General features: G+C 32.7%; 1 protein-coding gene across 3 annotated transcripts in view; it reads left to right on the top strand.

Moving 5' to 3' along the window:
• Ss (aryl hydrocarbon receptor spineless) overlaps positions 1–19,836 on the top strand; it is a 218,423-nt gene that overhangs the window by 10,014 nt on the left and 188,573 nt on the right. For all 3 annotated transcript variants that reach the window (XR_014426963.1, XR_014426964.1, XR_014426962.1), the window contains exon 5: positions 13,242–13,292. The gene's annotated coding sequence lies outside the window, so the exon portion shown is untranslated. The remainder of the gene's footprint in view (positions 1–13,241; positions 13,293–19,836) is intronic.

The following is a 19,836-nucleotide window of genomic DNA, read 5'->3' as shown; positions in this document are numbered from 1 at the left end:
AATGCAATACCCCGCTTAAGTTCTCGGAAATTGTTGCATAAATATCATTATTTATCATTGGCAGAGTAACGTTAAAAAGTAGACAGTCAATTATATACATAATTTCCACAATTTTCTTTCCACACAAACGTTTCAATTTTGATAATCGACGCGGCAAATGTCAAGACATTTAACTCTTCCAGTCTGAAATCTTTATACATTAAAAAACCAATTTAAATTTCATATAATTAATAAAGTTAATAGATGTGTAATATTATATTTGCTGCATGATAAACAAGGAAGCAGAGAGAGAAGGTCTATTTTATTCAGCTACGTCTTGTTATATTTTCCGTGTATTAGTTTTCCGTCTTTCTTCTCATTAAGATTTTTTCATCTATGTAATGTGTAAAAAAATAACTATTTCCACGACACACAGATTTATACAATTTTTGTGTAACAGTCGTCTTTATCGCGGATGTGACTGTCGTTACATTCTATTATCCGATGGTCCGCGGCGAGGAGTAAAATGGCGAACGGTCGGACAGGCGTTGCCTGTGTGAGACTTTCCTCGAATAAGTGGCTAACCTAATTATCGGCGGGTAATTTGACGTTGGGCGATGATGGCGATCGCGTGTAGAGATATTTACGCCCCGAAACAAAACCCAAAAAGGCGAGTAGATCCGAGTAATTTCAGAGTAATTGCCTCTCCTCTCCATCGGAGCCTAGGAGCGGCGATCCTTCGGCGATCTATCGACCATTCCTCTCCGCGTTTAAGGGAGAATAAGCGTGTTGCGTTCCTTCTGGCTAGCGTGAGGGGCCCGTCCCAGGCTACCGGCATCCACGGATTGGAATAATTTTCGACGGCGGTGGCGGCTGACGATTCTAAACGTTTAGGACGGAGAAGAGAGAGCGCGTCCCGATCCGCCGGTCGTCGGTCGGTCGTCGCCATGTTTTATTCATCGAAAAATCAGAGGAAATAACGGCATTATCGAGGTAAAAGACGATTCGAATGATGATGGTCGGTGATGCAATTTAAATATGTTCCCGTCGGACGGTCACTGTTATTTTCTCAGGCTGCAAATCGCTTTTAATATTCTGAAAATCGTCGGGTAGTCGGAGCAATTACACACGTAATTTTGTATTTCTACAAAGTAACCCGCGAAGTGACGGGTCGTAATAAGAATCACGACCTTCTCGTCTCGCTAATTGTAAGTTTAAATTTTTTTTAATTTAAAATTCATGTCAAATATCACGGATCACTTTTATAAGCGATAGATATTATTTCATACACAGATGAATAATATATTTTTCAGTAAAATAACGCTCTCTCTCTCTCTCTTCCCATACCGCCGGCGTGAGATCATAACGAGGAAACATTGAGATGTCACGTGTTTATGGATTATGCGCTTGCGCGTGTTTTAAGTGTTTAATTGCGATAAGAATAGGTGCAGATCACGCAATAGTTCGTTTCGTTTCGAACGTGACTTTTTAATAGTATCACACACTAATTACTTATATATTCGCCCTACATTTGAAAAATAATCCATCATCTTGCATATTGTAGCATATATTTAACCACTTTCTATAGATTTGATATAATAACCCTTTTTAGATTTGCACAGAAAGTTATTGTAGGTATATTTAATAGGTAAAAAGAATTTTCTATAGTCTATGGTCTTTGATATATGATCTCTGGTTTATTGTCTTGTGGTCTCTGGTCTGTGATTTCTGGTCTCTCGTTTTTCGTCTCTAGTCTATGGTTCATAGTTTCTATAGTCAATGGTTTATGGTCTATGGACTTTGGTCTTTCGTCTCTGGTCTCTGGTCTAGTATCTATGGTCTCATACATAAGTCCTTACATAAGTGATTAATAATCTCTCTGTTCTCTGTGAGTTTTCTGTTAAAAATTAATATAATGTAAAAAATTTTGCATAAATGATTTTTTACACAATGTCTTCCATATACAATATATTTGTACACACAGAGAGAATTTTCTTTTAGAATTTCCCACGATTACCCTGAAAATCATGGTAATCGTGGGACAATATGGTATGGAAAGAATTTTATGAGAATTTCTCTGATTAATATTTGTCACAATAAAGAATAATAATATCTATCACAATAAAATATAAAATATGTTTGATTAATTTTACTAAACTGTACCTATAGTAAAATTAATCAAACATATTTTATATTTTATTGTGATAGATATTATTATTTTTTATTGTGACAAATATTAATCAGAGAAATTCTCACAAAATTCTTTCCATACCATATTGTCCCACGATTACCATGATTATCAGGGTGAATTCTAAGAGAAAATTCTCTCTATGTATGTATGTATGTATTTATATATATGTATATGTATATATACATGTATATATCCGGCGACCGCAATTTATACGAGTTGGAAGGTTGCGCGCGAGAACGGATTAGCATCTCGGAAACTTTGTGTCGCGACATACACTTTTTTTTTTTTATTTTATTTAGCTTTCGCCGCCGATGCAAAAGAGGTTCATTTTTTTCATATCGCGAATCAAGATAGCTGGGGCCTAAAGCGCAAGGCTCCGCGTTTCGCGCGCGCGCATACTTTACACTCGGCAATTTTAATGTAAGTGCATACACGTGCGCAATATATGTATATATATGTATGTGTGTGTGTGTGTGTATGTAGTCGGCGGCAACATATCCCCCGCGTGCTTAAATCGTGATAATATCCGCGGGCATATATGTCACAAGTGTATAAAGTTAACAATGCTTAATAATGCACAAGCCGATCCGCGGTATCGATAACTGTCAGAGCCCGTTTAATACCACTTTCGAATATATCGATAACGAGGAGAAAGGGCAAGGGGGAAAAACCGTAACAACTGCAAATTCTCATCCGTATGTGTGTCTGAAAAATTTTTATCGGTCGCACGAAACACACGTGTATATCACGCGCACGAAATATCAGCATTCGTTCGTCAGAAGCGCGCGCGACACGTTTTTATTATGCTAAACCGCGTGGACTTTATTATTACCGACTTTTCTCTCTCGTTCCCTATGTGTCGTTGAAACGACACACGGAGTGTCGTAACAGTAAATCCGCCGGCCTGTTAATCACGCGTCTCTATATGGCTATCGATTCTCTCGGTGACGTAACGACTCATCGACTGAATAACGCGTCGACGACGATAATCCATCGCGAGCGCAATAAATATCGGCAATTACCGGTGAAATTACAATGTTTTCTTTCCTCGCGTGTTAGTATCTCGGTCCTTTATCTCTACGTTGAAATAACAATTCGCGCACGAGACATATATCGGGGTGCAAATGCTTCGTATTTGCGTTTTATATATACGTCATCCATTAAACGTCAAACGTTAGTCGCGTGGAGAAGATTGCAAAACTAGGAGAAAAGGGTACAACAAAATCGCTTATTTTTCGATTCTCGATTTTTTGGGGGGAAATTTTGAAATCCGTCGAATCTAGAAAGAAAGAGTGAAAGAGAAAAAAAAAGCGAATCGATAGACGTACGCAACGAGCGTCGTCGAATGAGTCAAATTTCCAGGGAGAGAGTCCTGGCCATCATCGAGTACAAATGTGCATATACACATACACACATACATTTGTATATGTATATATATACATATACGTACAATAAATATGTTCATACAAGAGTAAGCGCAAAGGCGGAGTGCATCGGGATGCGCGTCGCGAGCGGCCGAACGTGTCATGTGTGCGCACCGCAAAGTGAGCAGCTTGGCACTTGCAGTTGCAGGCTTTAGGCCTGAATAAGGGGAGGAGCCTCGTGCATTGCCTCGCGTGCAATTATCCCCATTCTCCTTTTGCGGCTTCCATTCCTGCTCTGCGCGCTTTCGCGTCTCCGCCTGTGTGTATCCTGTCTCTCTACATTGTATATACATATATCGCGAAACGGCCGCGACGACGCCATCTTGGTCGCGTGTGTGCGCTCGCGTTCGTGTATTCTCAATTTTTTTTTTTTTTTTTTTTTTTTTTTAAAGCCTTTTCCACCGAACCCGCACTTTCGCAGCCCGTCTCGGAGGTCGCCAGGGTCGCCTTGGATCGCCGCTGCCAACAATCCGCGTTAACCATCCTTCGGAACGGAGAACACCGAAGGGGTGTTGCTCGAGATGGCTTTTGCGATATCAGGATAGCATTCGATTTTTCACAGTTATCCTCGATGGAGCTTGATATCGATGCGAACCAATCTTTGAATTTTTCGAATATTATTTCTTCTCATTATTGAATCTATTTCGAGAATAGTATATGAGTTCCAGTTGAATTCTCTCCGCATAGCTTGGCCGAAATCAATCAATCAATCAAATTGTATTTAAAGATCTTTTAAAAATATTTTTAGAATTTTTAGAATTTTTTAGAAAGATGTCAAATGCACATAAACTAACATAGGGATAACTGAATATTTGATGGTATCGATTTGTGTTTATATTATTATATGTTGCACTGTTCATGTTGATTTTTTTTTGCAAAATACTATTTACCATATTTATGAAAAATTTTTAGGAAATGATTCCCTCGCGTTATGCAAGAATGGATTAATTATTGAATTAAAAAAATAAGATAGACTTGTATAACGAACGAGACAATATGAAATTTTATATCTTAAATTTAATTTTCTCAAAGCTATATTTGATTAATTTATTTCCTTTTTGTAAAATATATTTTTTTCTAATTTTTTGTATTATAATTGCATTCTATAAATTCTTATAGAATTCCTCTCTGTTCTATAATCTATTATCTCTGGTCTCTGGTCGTGTCTTTGATCTCTGTGGTCTCTAGTTTTTCGTCTTTGGTCTACGATCTATGATCTACATAGTCCCCCTCTGTAATCTATGATATTATGGTCTATATATAATTGCGTTTTATAAATTCATGTAGAAATCACATGGTCACAATTGACATTAAATTCGTGCCAATAAATAATGACAACATGAACACTTTTCTCAAAAGCTATAGAAATTGGAAAATATCAAGATAATCTTTTTAAAATTTATGTAATGAGAAAATAATCTATATCTAACGAAAGATAAAATTTATGTAACGAGAGAATCTTAAATATAAAAATCTATTGAGTTTATGTGATAATAAAAAAGTTAAAGATATTTGAAAAAATTGAGGTATATTTAATAAATTAAAATGCTTTAAAATGACATCGTGGATTATTTTAAACAAGAGAGTAGCTTAAAAAATTTCTATTTGTACAAAACATATTTCGAGTGTGAAATTTATGAAATTTTTCATCAATAATATTAAAAAGAATTTTATTTGGAAGCACGAAGAATTTTATTTTAAAGGCATATAAGTACTGAATAAAAAATTCAATTATAAAACCTATTATTAAAATTTACATATCTAGCACAAACAGTCCTACGATTGTTTTTATGATTGAAGTACATTCTCTAGATAAGAATCGTTAAGAAGTTGTAAAATTCTAAGAATAATAAGAATCGGAGGCGTGCCGGGATAAATTCAGCGCATTCGTCTTTATTATGGAAGTATAATATAGAATAATATTCTACATACACACATATGTATAATATTATACCTAGTCTCTAGTCTCTCGTTTCTCGTCTCTGGTCTATGGTTCATAGTATTTGGTTTTTGGTGTCTGCTTTCTGATCTCTGGTAATTCTAAATAATTCTAAAAATATGAAATTTGTTTAATTAAATGGCATTTATTTAGTATAGATATACAAATTACAATTTTTATATTTATGCTGATTGAATTCTAAAAATTTACATTAAAATTTCTCTATACACAGACTTTAATATAGTAGTAAGATATCACCATCGTGAAAATTTCTTTGAATATTCAGCGGCATTCAAGAATTACATATTAATTAATCAAATATCTTGTATAGGACGAATATTTATTTTAATAAGTATAAAAAATTCAATGGTATCTTAAATTTTTGCGAGGAAAGAAATCCTACGTTTAAAAGAGTTAACACATTTTCTACGCGTGAATTTCGGACAAAATTTTTATTCGCCCTGTTCATACACATTTGTACGTAATCACGGATCCGCCGCCACGTTGAAAGCGATTTCCTTGTCAAGACGAAGCGACGGGTCGAACGAAAATTCGAAGCCTTAATAAGCGCCGTGGGCTTCCCTTATACATCAAGGCACCGTCCGTCGTCGGCGCTGCGCTTTATTGGGCCTCTTCGAAATACAAAACAGTCCGATCATGACGGACAGAGTTCCCTGGAAGGAGGCATAGGCGGCATTATATAGCGCGTCCCAACTCCTTTATATCGTGAAATTGGGTTGTTAAAGAATTATGCCGAATTCTGTAGTCCCATTCCGCGCAATCATTCCGTAGAAGCGCCTTTTTTCAGGTCAGTTTCGCGGCCTCCACACTCCCGTTCCTCTTCTCTTCGTTTTTTCTATCAACGTCTTCTAATTGTAAGACACACATCGCAGTGCGTCTTTTGTGATATTGTCTCAAGGAGAAAAAAGTTAATTGATATGATGGGAAGACTATCGTTTTGAATATGATGTCAATATAGGGTGTTCTGTAAAAATAGTTTGATAACATTTCTGAAGATTAAAATTGAAAATCTGATATAACGAAAATATTGAGATTACTTTCAAGTTACAAACAATCCAAACTGATCAATGAATGATAAACTTTGTACACTCAGGCTCTCTCTCTGTGTAATTTTTTTTTTACACGCGTATTACAATCTGTCAATTAATATTATAATTTTATTTAAAAAGAATTATTAAATTATTATTTGTTTGATGCATAAAATTGATTTTTGTTTGGGTATATAGTATATATATATGTCAAAATTGATTATTATTATTTGAACTTCTATAAATTGTACGATTTTAATGAAGAAAAAGATATTATATATAAATTACTTACATTAAAACAATTTTTTTATGATATTTTATTAAATTATTATTAGAATTTTTGTCTTGAAGAAAGTTAGCAATTTTAAATCTATAAGTTTTTTAATAAGCATAAATATAATTTGTTTTTTTTTCTTCTAATTTTCTGATTGTCAATGCTTTTCATATTTTACTTCGATATTATGAGCTATTGTGTACTTTGAATATCATCGAAGAAGCCAGAAACTGGAACGTAATTTATGATGCAAATATTTTTAATATTATTCCATCCTTGACATTTGTGAATTGAATCCGCTCGGGCTTCGATAATCATCGGCATACCACTGTAATTTACTATAAATATCGAATCGCGAAGAGTTTGAAAAGTAGGGCGGTATCGATCAGAGTGTGTATGAAGCTGGGCATCTCATTTCGTGAAAACTCATAAATAATTAATTAAGAAAATATTAATTGTTATCGAAAGTACTTTCTACGTAATTATTAATTTATGAACACACATAGGTTTGTATCATTCTACATTTCTGTGTTCTTTTATTAAAAGCGATTTTTTGTTCAGACGTATTCAATAGCTATGTTGCTTAATGTTAAATGATACCATGCTAATAGAGAAAATTTGATTTGTACTAATTTAAAAACTGTAATCTAATACCATCGTAATATTATATTCGAAAATGTTCAAATGTTTTGCATGAGTATATATGATTTACATCAATTACAGCCGTGGAAACATATTGCTTGCTCGCACGTTTTTATATTAGTTTTATATAAAAAAAGATTAAATACATACAATAAGGATACTATTTTTATTATGTTTCCATCATTTTATTAAATTTTAAAGTGGAGTTAAAATTGTATTTTTATAGTATTAATTTAACATAAAAGTTTTTAAAAATATTATTAAATTAATAATATTATAAATTAACTTAGATATTGCTCTTTGCTCTCCCCCCTTTTGATCAACGTCTTCTAAGATATCGCAATTGTGATATCTGAAGGAGAAGGAAATTAATTGACAAGATGGAAAGATTATTATTTTGAATATATCAATATAGGGTATTCTGTTAAAATAGTCTGATAACATATCCTAAAATTAAAATTGAAAATTTTATAATATAATAAAATCACATTTAAATTACAAACGATTCAAACTGATCAATGAATAGACTTTATACTCAAGCCTGCATAATTTCTTTTACATGCATATTACAAATCTATCAATTAATATTAATAATTTTATTTAAAAAGAATTATTAAATTTAATATTTGTTTGACGAATAAAAGCTAGTTAATTGTGTTTATTTTGATGTATAAACATTAAGATTTTATAACATGAAATAATCAAGTTTTAAAAGATTATATCGATTTCTCTGCAGTTGTGTTTTCATGAAACAAATTATTTATTTGGGTCACTTGTAAATTAATTCAGTCTCTAAAAATTTATGTCAGCTTATTAAAAGATTATTTATATTTGTTATTTATATTTTTATAATTTCTGTTTATAGCGATTTATATTTTTGATTTACTAATGTAACAACTAAAAATTTTTATTCTCTTTGATGTAAAAAAATTAATTGGGTTAACTTCTCCCTTTTGCAGACTATCTGCAAAATCTCACATATTTCATAAGAAAAAATATGCTTATTCGCAACGCGAACGTATCAATAACCGATTCTGCTCTGTTCAATCGATTACATTTTGAGAGGATATTCATTAAAATTGAATAATTTGAAAATGTGCATTACTTTATAAATTATAAAATGGTCTCTGCTCTATGGTCTACGGTTTCTGGTCTATGGTCTATTGTTTATGATCTCTTGTTTCTCGTTTCTGGTCTCTTTAAAAATTGTGTGTCAATCTTCTCGGTTTTCTTTTTGTCTTAGTGTTTAATAAAGCGGTTCAATTTATTGTTGCCCAATTTATGGTCTTTTTATATATAAGAGCGAGAACAATTTAGCTAACTGACATAAATTTCAGTATATTCTTTTGCCCATGTTCGCTTTATAGCTAATATCGCGTGCTTCATGTGCATGCGCTTCGAGATAACGCTATCAATGAGGTACATTGCGGCACTGCCATTGATATTATAGAAATTAATAGGTGCCACGAAGAAACCCTTTGAAGGAGATTGCGTCCCAGAAATTTTTAATGTCGTGAAAAACAGTCCTTATGCAAATTTATGGAAATTTAATAACTAAATGTATTAGATCATGCATTTATATATCACTTTCTCTTGAAATTTTCAATGTCATTAAAATGCAACTTTTATCTCTGTAGAGAGAAAACCAGCTAGATGATAAATATAGCATATAATAACTAATAAAAAATGCACGGCGCGTTAACTTAATTATTAACACACCACTTCTAATTGGTTTATTAATTTTTAAATATCTGTGTATTTAATGTTGTTGGGTATTATTTATCAAAATCTTGACTTTTACATCTGTCTCGATATTGCGTTGTTGTGTGTTAGATTGAAAAAAAAATATGATAAATATTTTATATTTTTTTTTTTCTATCTTCTCTATCGTTTGATAGAGAGATAGCGACTAGGCATCCCGTGTAATAATATTTTTTTATATTTTGAATATAATATAAATGAAAATAGATGTGTAACAGATGCTCTGATCGAAGCGCTCCAGTAATTTTCACGTCGGTGCATCTCCTGTTTTCCTCGAAACAATGTCGGCGATTTAAATTAAATATTTAAATGGACGAGCGGGAGGAATTGCGTATCGTGCTTCGCAAAGATGACCTTCATATTACCTCGCTTACAGAGATCCTTTCATCCCGGGTATAACTCATTATACTTGCCGCCAATTTATTCATTATCGCACCTCCGCTCGGCAATTCCTTTGCTTCGCCGACTCGGTCATCCGGCTCGAAAACGCGACGCCATTCTCGCGAGATTTTTCTTACGTGTATGTATATATAGAGGTTCCACGGTCGTCTAACACAATTTCACAAACGGGAAACCGACAATAGACGCGTAAAACATATAGTAACTAATATAAAAAAAATAATAAAATGTACGGCGCGTTAACTTAATTATTAATACACCACTTCTAATTGATTTATTAACTAATAAATAGATGCCTTTCTTTATTATCTGTTGTGTATGTGCAACAACAAAGATGCAATTTGTAATCATCCTCATTATTTTTTATTTAACTATTATTTTGTAGCAACACAATCATGCAATATCGAAGAAATTATTAATAATAATATATGTTCTCTTATTTCATAATTAACAGTAAATAATCATAATTTTCTTTTTTGATAAAATTATAAAAATTTACTAAGAAATTGCATTTTGCGCTAACATTAATCTCTTAAATGCATGTTCTATCGATTTCAGCGCGTATCTGACATGTATACTGGCACTTAATTACAGTATACGGACTGTGTAAACTCAAATGTAAAGCAAACATTGTGCATTGTGGATGGTACACGCTATCCTGATGACTTATCGATGAGAACGGTCGTGAAAAAAAGATGCAGAAAATTTCTCGTACAGAGCAGTAAATGTAAAATGTATACAACACGGTAACAACATCGAGGTTTTCTATATTATTGCATTATTATGCGCTAAAAATATTTTTATTATAAAATTTTAAAGAGATACATAACTCTAACATCTTTCGCTTTTCGCGTCTTAAAGCACGTCTTCCCATACGAAGATTTAATGGCGGCGAACGTTTTACTGAAAACATTTGTAAAACTTTTTTACGGCCTCATGTTATACCTAATTATCAAGTTTTACTGAGCATATTACGTTTCTAAAAAAATTTTTTTACGATTATGAAAGAATGTATTCTACAGAATATAAAATAAATTACAATTACATGTCATCGGATTCATAATGACAATTATGAAAAATAATTGTGATACCTACGAAAGTTTTGCAGTTTTTGATGGAGCTGTCAATACGTAGCTCATACCTATATGTCATACATATATAAAATAATTTTTATTACGTTTCTGATCCTTTGAATCCGACGGCTAACAGATCGCCGTCGGCTTTCACAAGACCGGCTTTCACAAGACCGTAATGCGTATAATCTAAAATTTTATTAAATAAAAAATAAAATAAAATAATTATATCGTAACAGAATTATATTATAAAAGAGATAGAGAAAAATGTTGTTACATAAAGCCATAATCAATTTTCGTTTAAAACGAACATTGTGAAATATCGCACCACATTTTTTCGCACATATGTGTGATATAACGAGAAAGTCTTCGATTCATTGTCTGGGAAAACTCGCATAGAACTGTCCGTATCCACTCTTGCACGCGCTAATAATTATCATTAATTCACTAATTATTAACCGAGTTCTTTTAATAGCTGGAAAAGGCTGCAACGTTTAATAGCTGATGTCATGGATATCATGCTGCCCTAGTTCTCAAAGATTCAGTCTTCGGAGTTACGTATATCGTGCGTTTGTTATTATTATTAAGTGACATGAGATTGATTTGAAAAAATGGTATACGCGCATTTTTCACTTTAAATCATAAATCTAATTATTTATTTTTATTTGGACATATGGACTAAGGCCTTATAACGCAAAATAATTATGTTTCAAAAGATTACATTAATTTTTACACAATTATATTTTCATAAAAGAATTTGAGTAATCAATTTAATTTGTAATTCGTTCTCTACTTTCATATAGCAAAAGAATTAGAAGACTATTATATTTTACATATATTTATAAGAAAAAACTGTTATTTATAATTTTTTTTTTCTTTAATTTTCTATTTTTACTATTTTTAAGAGGACACAAAGACAGAGATGTAAAAACGTTTAACAAATATTGTCAAAAGTTGCAAGTGACAATTGTGGTCTCTGGTCTATGGTTTATAGTCTCTGGTCTATGGTCTTTTTTGTCTATGGTTTTTGATCTCTTGTTCCTGATTTATGGTCTCATATTAAGCTGCCCCCCCCCTACATTTCGAATAAAAATTTATATTATTTAATTGTATCAGAGGGAATTATGCGAAACGTGCATTATTTACGTTTGACGTATCGTGTCTCGCGTTGTCCCGGCACTGCACAACTTTAATCGCGATATTGTAAGTTCGCTGAAAAACAACGGCTTTTATTAAACTTAACATGCAATTCGAAGACATATACATATATTGGCGGTTTTCAAATTAAAATTAAATAGATTTGCAATTCGAAGACAGTAAGAACTCATTGTGAGACTGAATAACATAAGTTTTGCGATAATAATAGTGCATATATGATTCTTATATCATATATGATTCTTTACACAATGTCTAAGATTTATTAGAGCAACGTTGCAATCTTGTTGAAATTTTTGATATTTTTAACAAGATGTTGAGAATATTGTACTTTCAAGAATACGTTCGTATAATGATCGGAAATATCCATCACAGCGCCGACACATGCCCAAGATGGCTGCGTCTGCAACCTGGCTGCAATAATTAAAGTATTTAGTGTGGCTTCCTTTCCAGCTGATGAAATCTCGCTGCCTCACCACACGAGACCTTTTTCTTGGTAACAGCGAACATGTATTTTCACGTTCATGTTTTTCATTTGAAATGTACATACTTCACACGTAGAAAGTATGAAAATATAGTAATTTTTTTACATAAAATAATATTTTATGGTTTATAGTCTCTGGTCTATGGTCTATGGTATAATATACATAATATATTCGCGGTTTTCAAATTAAAATTAAATAGATTTGCAATTCGAAGAACTCATTTATAATTATAATTACAATTACAATTGTTATATAATAATTATAACAATTATGATTGTTTGAATTAAAAAATATTTATACACACACACACACACATACACACACACACATAGGGTGTCTCATTTTAACTTTTGGATTGAAATTTCTCGAAAACCAAGGCTTCCATCGAAAAATGTTTCATACAAAGTTGTAGGATTTCGAGGAGAACATCTTGTCGTAAACATAGTCTTATCTAGGTAGAGGCATTTTCGAGATTTCGAGGTCATCATTACTTTTTTAAACGGAACCACTATAATTTTTTTTATATAAATTGATTCCTCGTAATATTTGGCGTAAAAAATTGTTAGAGATAAAATATCTTGTAATATACTCATTTTTCGATAATTTTACCTTAATAATTGTCTGCATTGAATAATGAGATTAATCAATTGGTGTAAGAAAAACATAGTTATTTTATTAAGAAAAAGTATGCAGTTGTACATTGCAAATTGCAAATTTTTTTTTAATCACAAGATTATTTTTTTTACACCAATTGACTTATTCTATGCAAAATATCATGTATCATTTATATCATGTGTTATAATGCAAAAATAATAAATAGATATTTCCCTATATACATGTATATACATAATTTGAATATTTTGTTTTCAGATCAATGTGCTACTACTCTGTGCTGTGTCCTACAACTCCACTCCTGCATCGGTGAGTGAGAAATTCTTTATTTTATATTATTTTATAATATTTCTATAGCGGTAATGGATTTTTTTAATTCAAACAATTATAATTACGAACAAAATTTTAATTTTTTTTATTAATATCAGAAATTATTGATATATTTTTAATAAAAAAAAAAGAGAAAAAGAAATGCAATCATAGTGTTATTATTTTGAAAGTGTTTTGAATTCATGGAGGAGGATGATCTTGTTTTTTTTCTATTTATATCATAAATTATATGTATATTTCTGATAAAATAGAGAGAGAGAGAGATATGTAATTATACTTAAATAAAGCTAGACTAAATTAAGTGTGTACAATTTCAAATTCAGATTATATTCACATTTAACAGCGTGATTATTATTTGCACGATTGTAAAAGATTCTTCCATCAGAAACCCGTGTAAAATCGCATTTCTTTTCAAAAAAATAAAAAAATATATATATTAAAGAAACGAACTCTTCTCGATCTCTTGCTCGCCGCATTTCTAAAAACGAAAAGGATAATCCTGACGAAAACTTCGATGGTTCCCGGAACCTTCGTGACGTGCCGCGGCCGCGGCGAATCGTCCCTCTCGACCGTCAATTTTTTAAACATGCATAAACAACCTGTCCGTGAAGTCTCGAAGTAACGACTAGTCCACCGCAAAAGCTGGCTCTCCTCGTCCTCCTTCAGGTGGAGAAGGAGAACTTCGGCTTCGTTCTTTCCGCGCGATCCGCGTATACAAGTTAATGCAAACAAAACGTCGCGGTCTGTGCGTGTGTACGAAAATTCAGTCTTATTTTTATTTTATTTTTTTTTATTCGGTCCCATCGCGCGGAGAATATTACAAGGTTTTGCCATCCCCCAGTGACTGTGTCGGCTCGCTCGGATTCGCACAGTTCCACGACATGCATCGCGTGCGCGTGTCATTTACAAGCAGCGGCTGTCGGTGCAATAATGCGCGATGCGCCATGAAAACGCTTTTTCCGCTGCGATCAGACGGCACCCCCGCACCTCCGAGGCGTCGAAAGAAACGCGACGTCGTTGAATCGACAATGAACCATTCCTGATCACGTGTTGTGACAAAATTGTTAGCTTTCAGCTATATCAATATCGCATTCGATATTATTTTCCTTACAGGAAGGACAAAATTCTTCCTTTGTTTAAGAAACGATTCAAACAAATTGATTTTTACAAAAATATTCAGCTAGAAAAAAATAAAATTTTTATTAATTTTATAAATTTAATTAACTTTAATTTTTTTTATTTTATCCATTAATAAATATGTCAAAAATGATTCCAAAATAATTTTTTTATGAGATGCTTCTACAGCACAATTAGGCATATAATCATATATTTTTAGAATTATATATTCGAGTTTTTATATATATAAAAAAAAGATAATGGACAGAATATTTTATATTTTACTTGAGATGCTTTTCTTAATTATTTCAAAATCATTAAAATATTATTATTAAAGCGCTGCTGAATTATACTGAAATATTTAAGAAAAAAACTTCCAGACTTGTACATTCAATTTCTCTCTCAAAAAAAAATATTTTAGAAAAAACTGTACTAGCATAAATCTTGATTCTAAAGATGACCAGTGAGTACATACAATATTAATTACATAAAAGATATAATGTTTCGCAAGATTGCATAGGACGAATAATTTTTCATTTCATGCTGTATAATAATAGCGTGTGGTAATTTCCGTGCCTAATTAAATACGAATAATAAATGAACGATCTCGCTACAAAGCGACCACATTTTTATATGCAAATATATAATCAAGATAAGTGTTAGATTATTATGTTATAAATAATAAAGCGCGATGGAAATGGTTTGCATTTTTTTGTTATAATAATTCTCTCACGTATAAAATTAATTGTTACTACTATTACATTTATTATTTTGCTAATCCACTTCTTTATTAATCATCCACTTGAATACTTAATAAGAAAATTTAATTTTAGACGAAATATATTCTTTTTTTCATTGATTTAGACCAAAAATTTATTTTATTTTATAATTCTACGGTTCTATATTATAGTTTATTTTATAATTCTAAGGTTTTATAATTCTTCTATGGTTGAACGAAAATATGTGAGAAAAAATATTTTATGCTATTTTTTTATATTGATTTAGACCAAAAATAATATATTTTGTTTTATAATTCTACGGTATAATTCTTCTATGGTTGAACGAAAACACGTGACTTTTAGAAAGAACATTTCATGTTATTTTTTATATTGAATTGACATAAACTTTTACATACTTTATACATATATATATCTTGATATATATATGAAAATTAATTATGTGCAATTAAAACTCTGTCGAACTAAAATAATATCTTGGTATTTGATGCTTGACTATGAGCATTAATTGCGTTACATTTCCTGGCATCTTGAAAGAATTGCGCTACTTTTTGTCATTCTGCTAGTTGTCCGGAGTTCAATGTACCCTTATTATCCGATATTGGCCCCAATAATCGCACAAGAAAGACGAAATCTGTCGGCGACTATTGTCATTATTATTGCCGTTAATTCGAAAGACCTCGCGATGGCAAAGTTCAGTGCTGCTCATATGACACGTTTATCTTTGACTTTGACTTATCAAGCGGTACTTCAGATCTTCGACGATTGAGATTATGATCGTTCTCTTTTGTATTGCTAAACTTATTGACAATTTATTCATGCATTTATTTCTTTCGAAGTATGTGAAAGAAATAAAATAAAGCGTAGAGTGATAAAACATTACATAAGGTAGAAATTTTATCAACCCCTCTCTTTTCAAAGTTTTTCCGCTTTTTTTTAGAGATGTTTTTTTTTTATTGTTGTAAGCGAGCATCAATATTTTCGAAAAAGAAAACCCTATTAAATAAGATTGTCTCACACACAGTTGCATAATCATATAAATTCCAATACTTGTATAAAGACATCGTAAATGCGTTTTTGTGCATTGCATAATATTTTGATCTACGTAAGAGGTTCTTTTTTTCAAAAATCGAGAAAACAGTCGCTTTTACTCGCGAATAGAGAAGAGAGCAGAGATATAGCGAATAAAACACAGCCCCGCAGTTTTCTACCTACCTACCCGTGTTACGTTTGTCTAATTAGTCTGGAACGTACGTAGCGGAGAGCGGAGCCGCAAAAATACCAGGCTTGGTATCGCGACGGTATATATATACAATGTATATATATGTATGTATGTGTGTGTCGAACCAATGATTATCCCCAGCTTCCAGCGGCGCGCGTTACATTATTATTATAATGAAACAAGGATAAATACAAGCCGCTGGTACGTGATCGGTGCAATTACCTTCTTATGATGATTTTCGTGGCCGAGGAGACGTGGAGCGCGCGGAGAAAAGAAGAGAAAGAGAGAGAGAGAAACGAGGCTGGTCGCGCCAGTTCGCTCAGTCCGGAGAAATTATCAGAAATTATGAGCAAAGAAATTGGTAGTCTAGCCCGCGGTTGATTGACAGCCCGGTCTGCCTGGACAACGTTCTTCCTCTCCCTTTCCATCCCCCTTGCCACCCGGTATTCTGTCCCGATACACTCGGGGCTCTCTTTCTCTCTCTCTTTCTCTCAACCGTCGCTCCTACCCCCGTTTCTTCAGTCTGTGTTCTCTTTCTCCCGATTTCCTCCCCCTCTTACCGCACAGACCGCGAAAGACCGCGTCTTCTTCCAAAGGTGGAACAAAACCCTTCCTCCCATCCCCTTAATCTCTCCTAATTATTTTTTAAGACGGAGAGATAATCCCACGATTGGAAAGTATTATCGGACCTGAAGAAGAAGCGACTCTTTCTCTTTCTCTCTCCCTTTCTCTCTCTCGAAGCCGACGTAATGTCGGGAGAGACAAAGGGATCCCTACTGAAATTGTCGTCAATCGCACACACGATGGCGAGGACTGACTACTTGCTTGTGCGAGAGCCGACCATTCCCGGAAGGATGGCGAAGGAATAATTTAATAATTGTTAGGTAAACGCTTTGAATGCGGGATGACAGGATCATCGTCCTTGAGACGGAGAATTAAAGTGTAGCGAGTTGCGCTCTCGTTGAAAAATCTCGCAGTTATTAAAGTTTGATTCCACCCTCCCTCTCCCGAGAAAGGACCGTGCCATGTTGAGCACTTCATTTTCGTTTCTGAGATACATTGTTTCGATAAATATTGATTTTTCTACTTTCACTCCTTCCTCATAATTGTTTGATTTATAATTACAATTGTTATATAACAACTATAATTCTTTGAATTAAAAAAAATATATATACATATAATAATTATAATTGTTATCTAACAATTGTAATTGTAATATAATTATAAATGAGTTCTATTTAAATATAATTACATTTCTTTTTCTTATCAGAGATGTACAAATAATTTATGATATAAATAGAAAAGGAACAAGATTATCCTCCTTCATAAATTTAAAAAACTTTCAAAATAATTATACTATGTGATTGTATTTCTTTTTTTCTCTTTCTTTTATCAGAAACGTGTTAAATATAAAATAATATAATCTGAATTCGAGATTGTACACTTAATTTAGTCTAGCTTTATTTATGTATAAAATTGCATTTCTTATCAGAAGTATAAAATAATTTCTGACATAAGTAAAAAATAAAATCATCTTTTGTTCCACTTTCAAAAATCTAAAGATATTTTGAAACAAATAGTTTTACATACTAGTTTAGCAAATTAATAGCCATATCGCGCTTTTTCCAGCGGGAAGCTAAATGATAACTTCCATTGCTTATATATAAAAGTATATTGACGCGACTCTATATCTTTGACGCTCTAAGGGCCAGTTTCACCATCTTCGACTAACTCAATCGGCCGATTAAACTATATCTTTGTCTCTTTTCAGGTACGTTATTAAAAATAGACAAAGATATAGTTTAATCGGAGGTTGAAATTAATCGACGTTGGTGAAACTGGCCCTAAGTGGTCGTCCGCTTCGGTTATCTAAAGCCGGCACTGCTGATAATATTATGTAAAAAAAAGAGAGAACCATGGTGCGCGCGATCGTGTACCGCCTCTCGGGGTTGGCTACCCCCTCGCTAGTCAGGTAGTGCACAGAAGTAATTATTCATAGCACGCAATTACGAGCGGTGCGCGGCCGTGTCGCGCTGGTGCAGCGACGATATCGCTTGCATCAATTGCGGGCGCTAGTCGCGACCCTGATTGCGGGCTCACGTTTCAAAACAATGATTTATCTAATTAAGCCTCACTTTTGCATTGTTAGCCGCGCTTTCGCGTTATTGTACGCTCGACCATTATCCCCCCATGCGCCCCCCATGCGCCCCCCATTACTTGGTGAGGCACGAAATAGCGATAGACGACCGCAACTTTCCCCCTATATACGCGATCGCGATTTTCTCTCTTCCCTATTTTTTTTTTTTCTTTTATAAATTTGCGCGTGATCGCACCTTCGCCGCACCGGTGAAGCGATGGAAAAAGTTTCCCGGAAAAAAAAAACGGCGTACAGAAATCGCCCACTTCTGTCGTCCACATCTGCAGAAACGTGCAACCACGTGCAATCATGGCCTCACTCGCCTCTCCTTCGATTTCGCGGAATTTAAAAGCGACTTCTTTGATCGCTGCGAGATTGCGAGAGCTAATAACAAGGCGCGGTGCAAGAATCACTGAGATGTATAGATATATAATATAAACAGTCGATCTTTATTTTTATAATAAATTCTTCAATTAATTTGTAATTGGTTTTTCCTCAAAATATCTATATTCTGACAATTTTTAAATTACAATTTGTATACTAAGCATCTGAGATGCATAAAACAATAAAACCTCGTTTCGAAAATGTATATTATAATTGAATAAAAATCTTTAATTACTAAGACCGCTTAATGTGAAATATTAAATATTTATTGCGATTTTAAGAGCGATGATTTTTCGCGAAGTTTGCAATTAAAAGAGCTTCTTATTATAAAATATTTTTGTTTTTGAAAATATTATTAAGAGAAAGACAAATTTAAAGTAATTAGTTTGCAGTGGCGACGGTAATTTTTATCGTTTCGGAACACTTTTATATATTAATGATAAAAATGAAAAATTATCAGATTGTGGCAGGTGTGGGGACTACCGGCAGATATTCTCTCTCATTATATACTAAAGGGATAGTCGAAGGACTCGCCGATAGATGGCGAATGTATTACAAAAGACATTTTGTTATGTAACAATTCCTAGGAATTGTAATTTATATCTTTAGATTTGAAAAGGTTTAAATATCGTGATAGATAATTTTTATTTTCTATGTTAAAATGCAGATCGAATATGTGCTTTAATAAAATACAATATTATATTTAATCGTAAATTTTATTTGAAATACTTTTCAAGAATTGATTATATATAATACATATATATATATAATAAAAATTTTGTCACATTAAAATTTAAAACTAAATTTTTTTAAAATTTTAATTTTAAATTAACTGCTATATACAGACGCGAATATATTTTACGAATAAAAATAAAAATAATGTTGTTTGAACATAAACGCTTAATGAAGTTGTTGTTTTATAACATA

The sequence above is a fragment of the Prenolepis imparis genome, unplaced genomic scaffold (assembly GCF_030444845.1).
Source record: "Prenolepis imparis isolate NDT839.2.m4 unplaced genomic scaffold, iyPreImpa1.0 SCAF_15, whole genome shotgun sequence".
In the NCBI taxonomy this organism is placed as follows: domain Eukaryota; kingdom Metazoa; phylum Arthropoda; class Insecta; order Hymenoptera; family Formicidae; genus Prenolepis; species Prenolepis imparis.
Note: the sequence above shows the minus strand (reverse complement) of the source record. Positions and strands in the feature narration are given on the sequence as shown.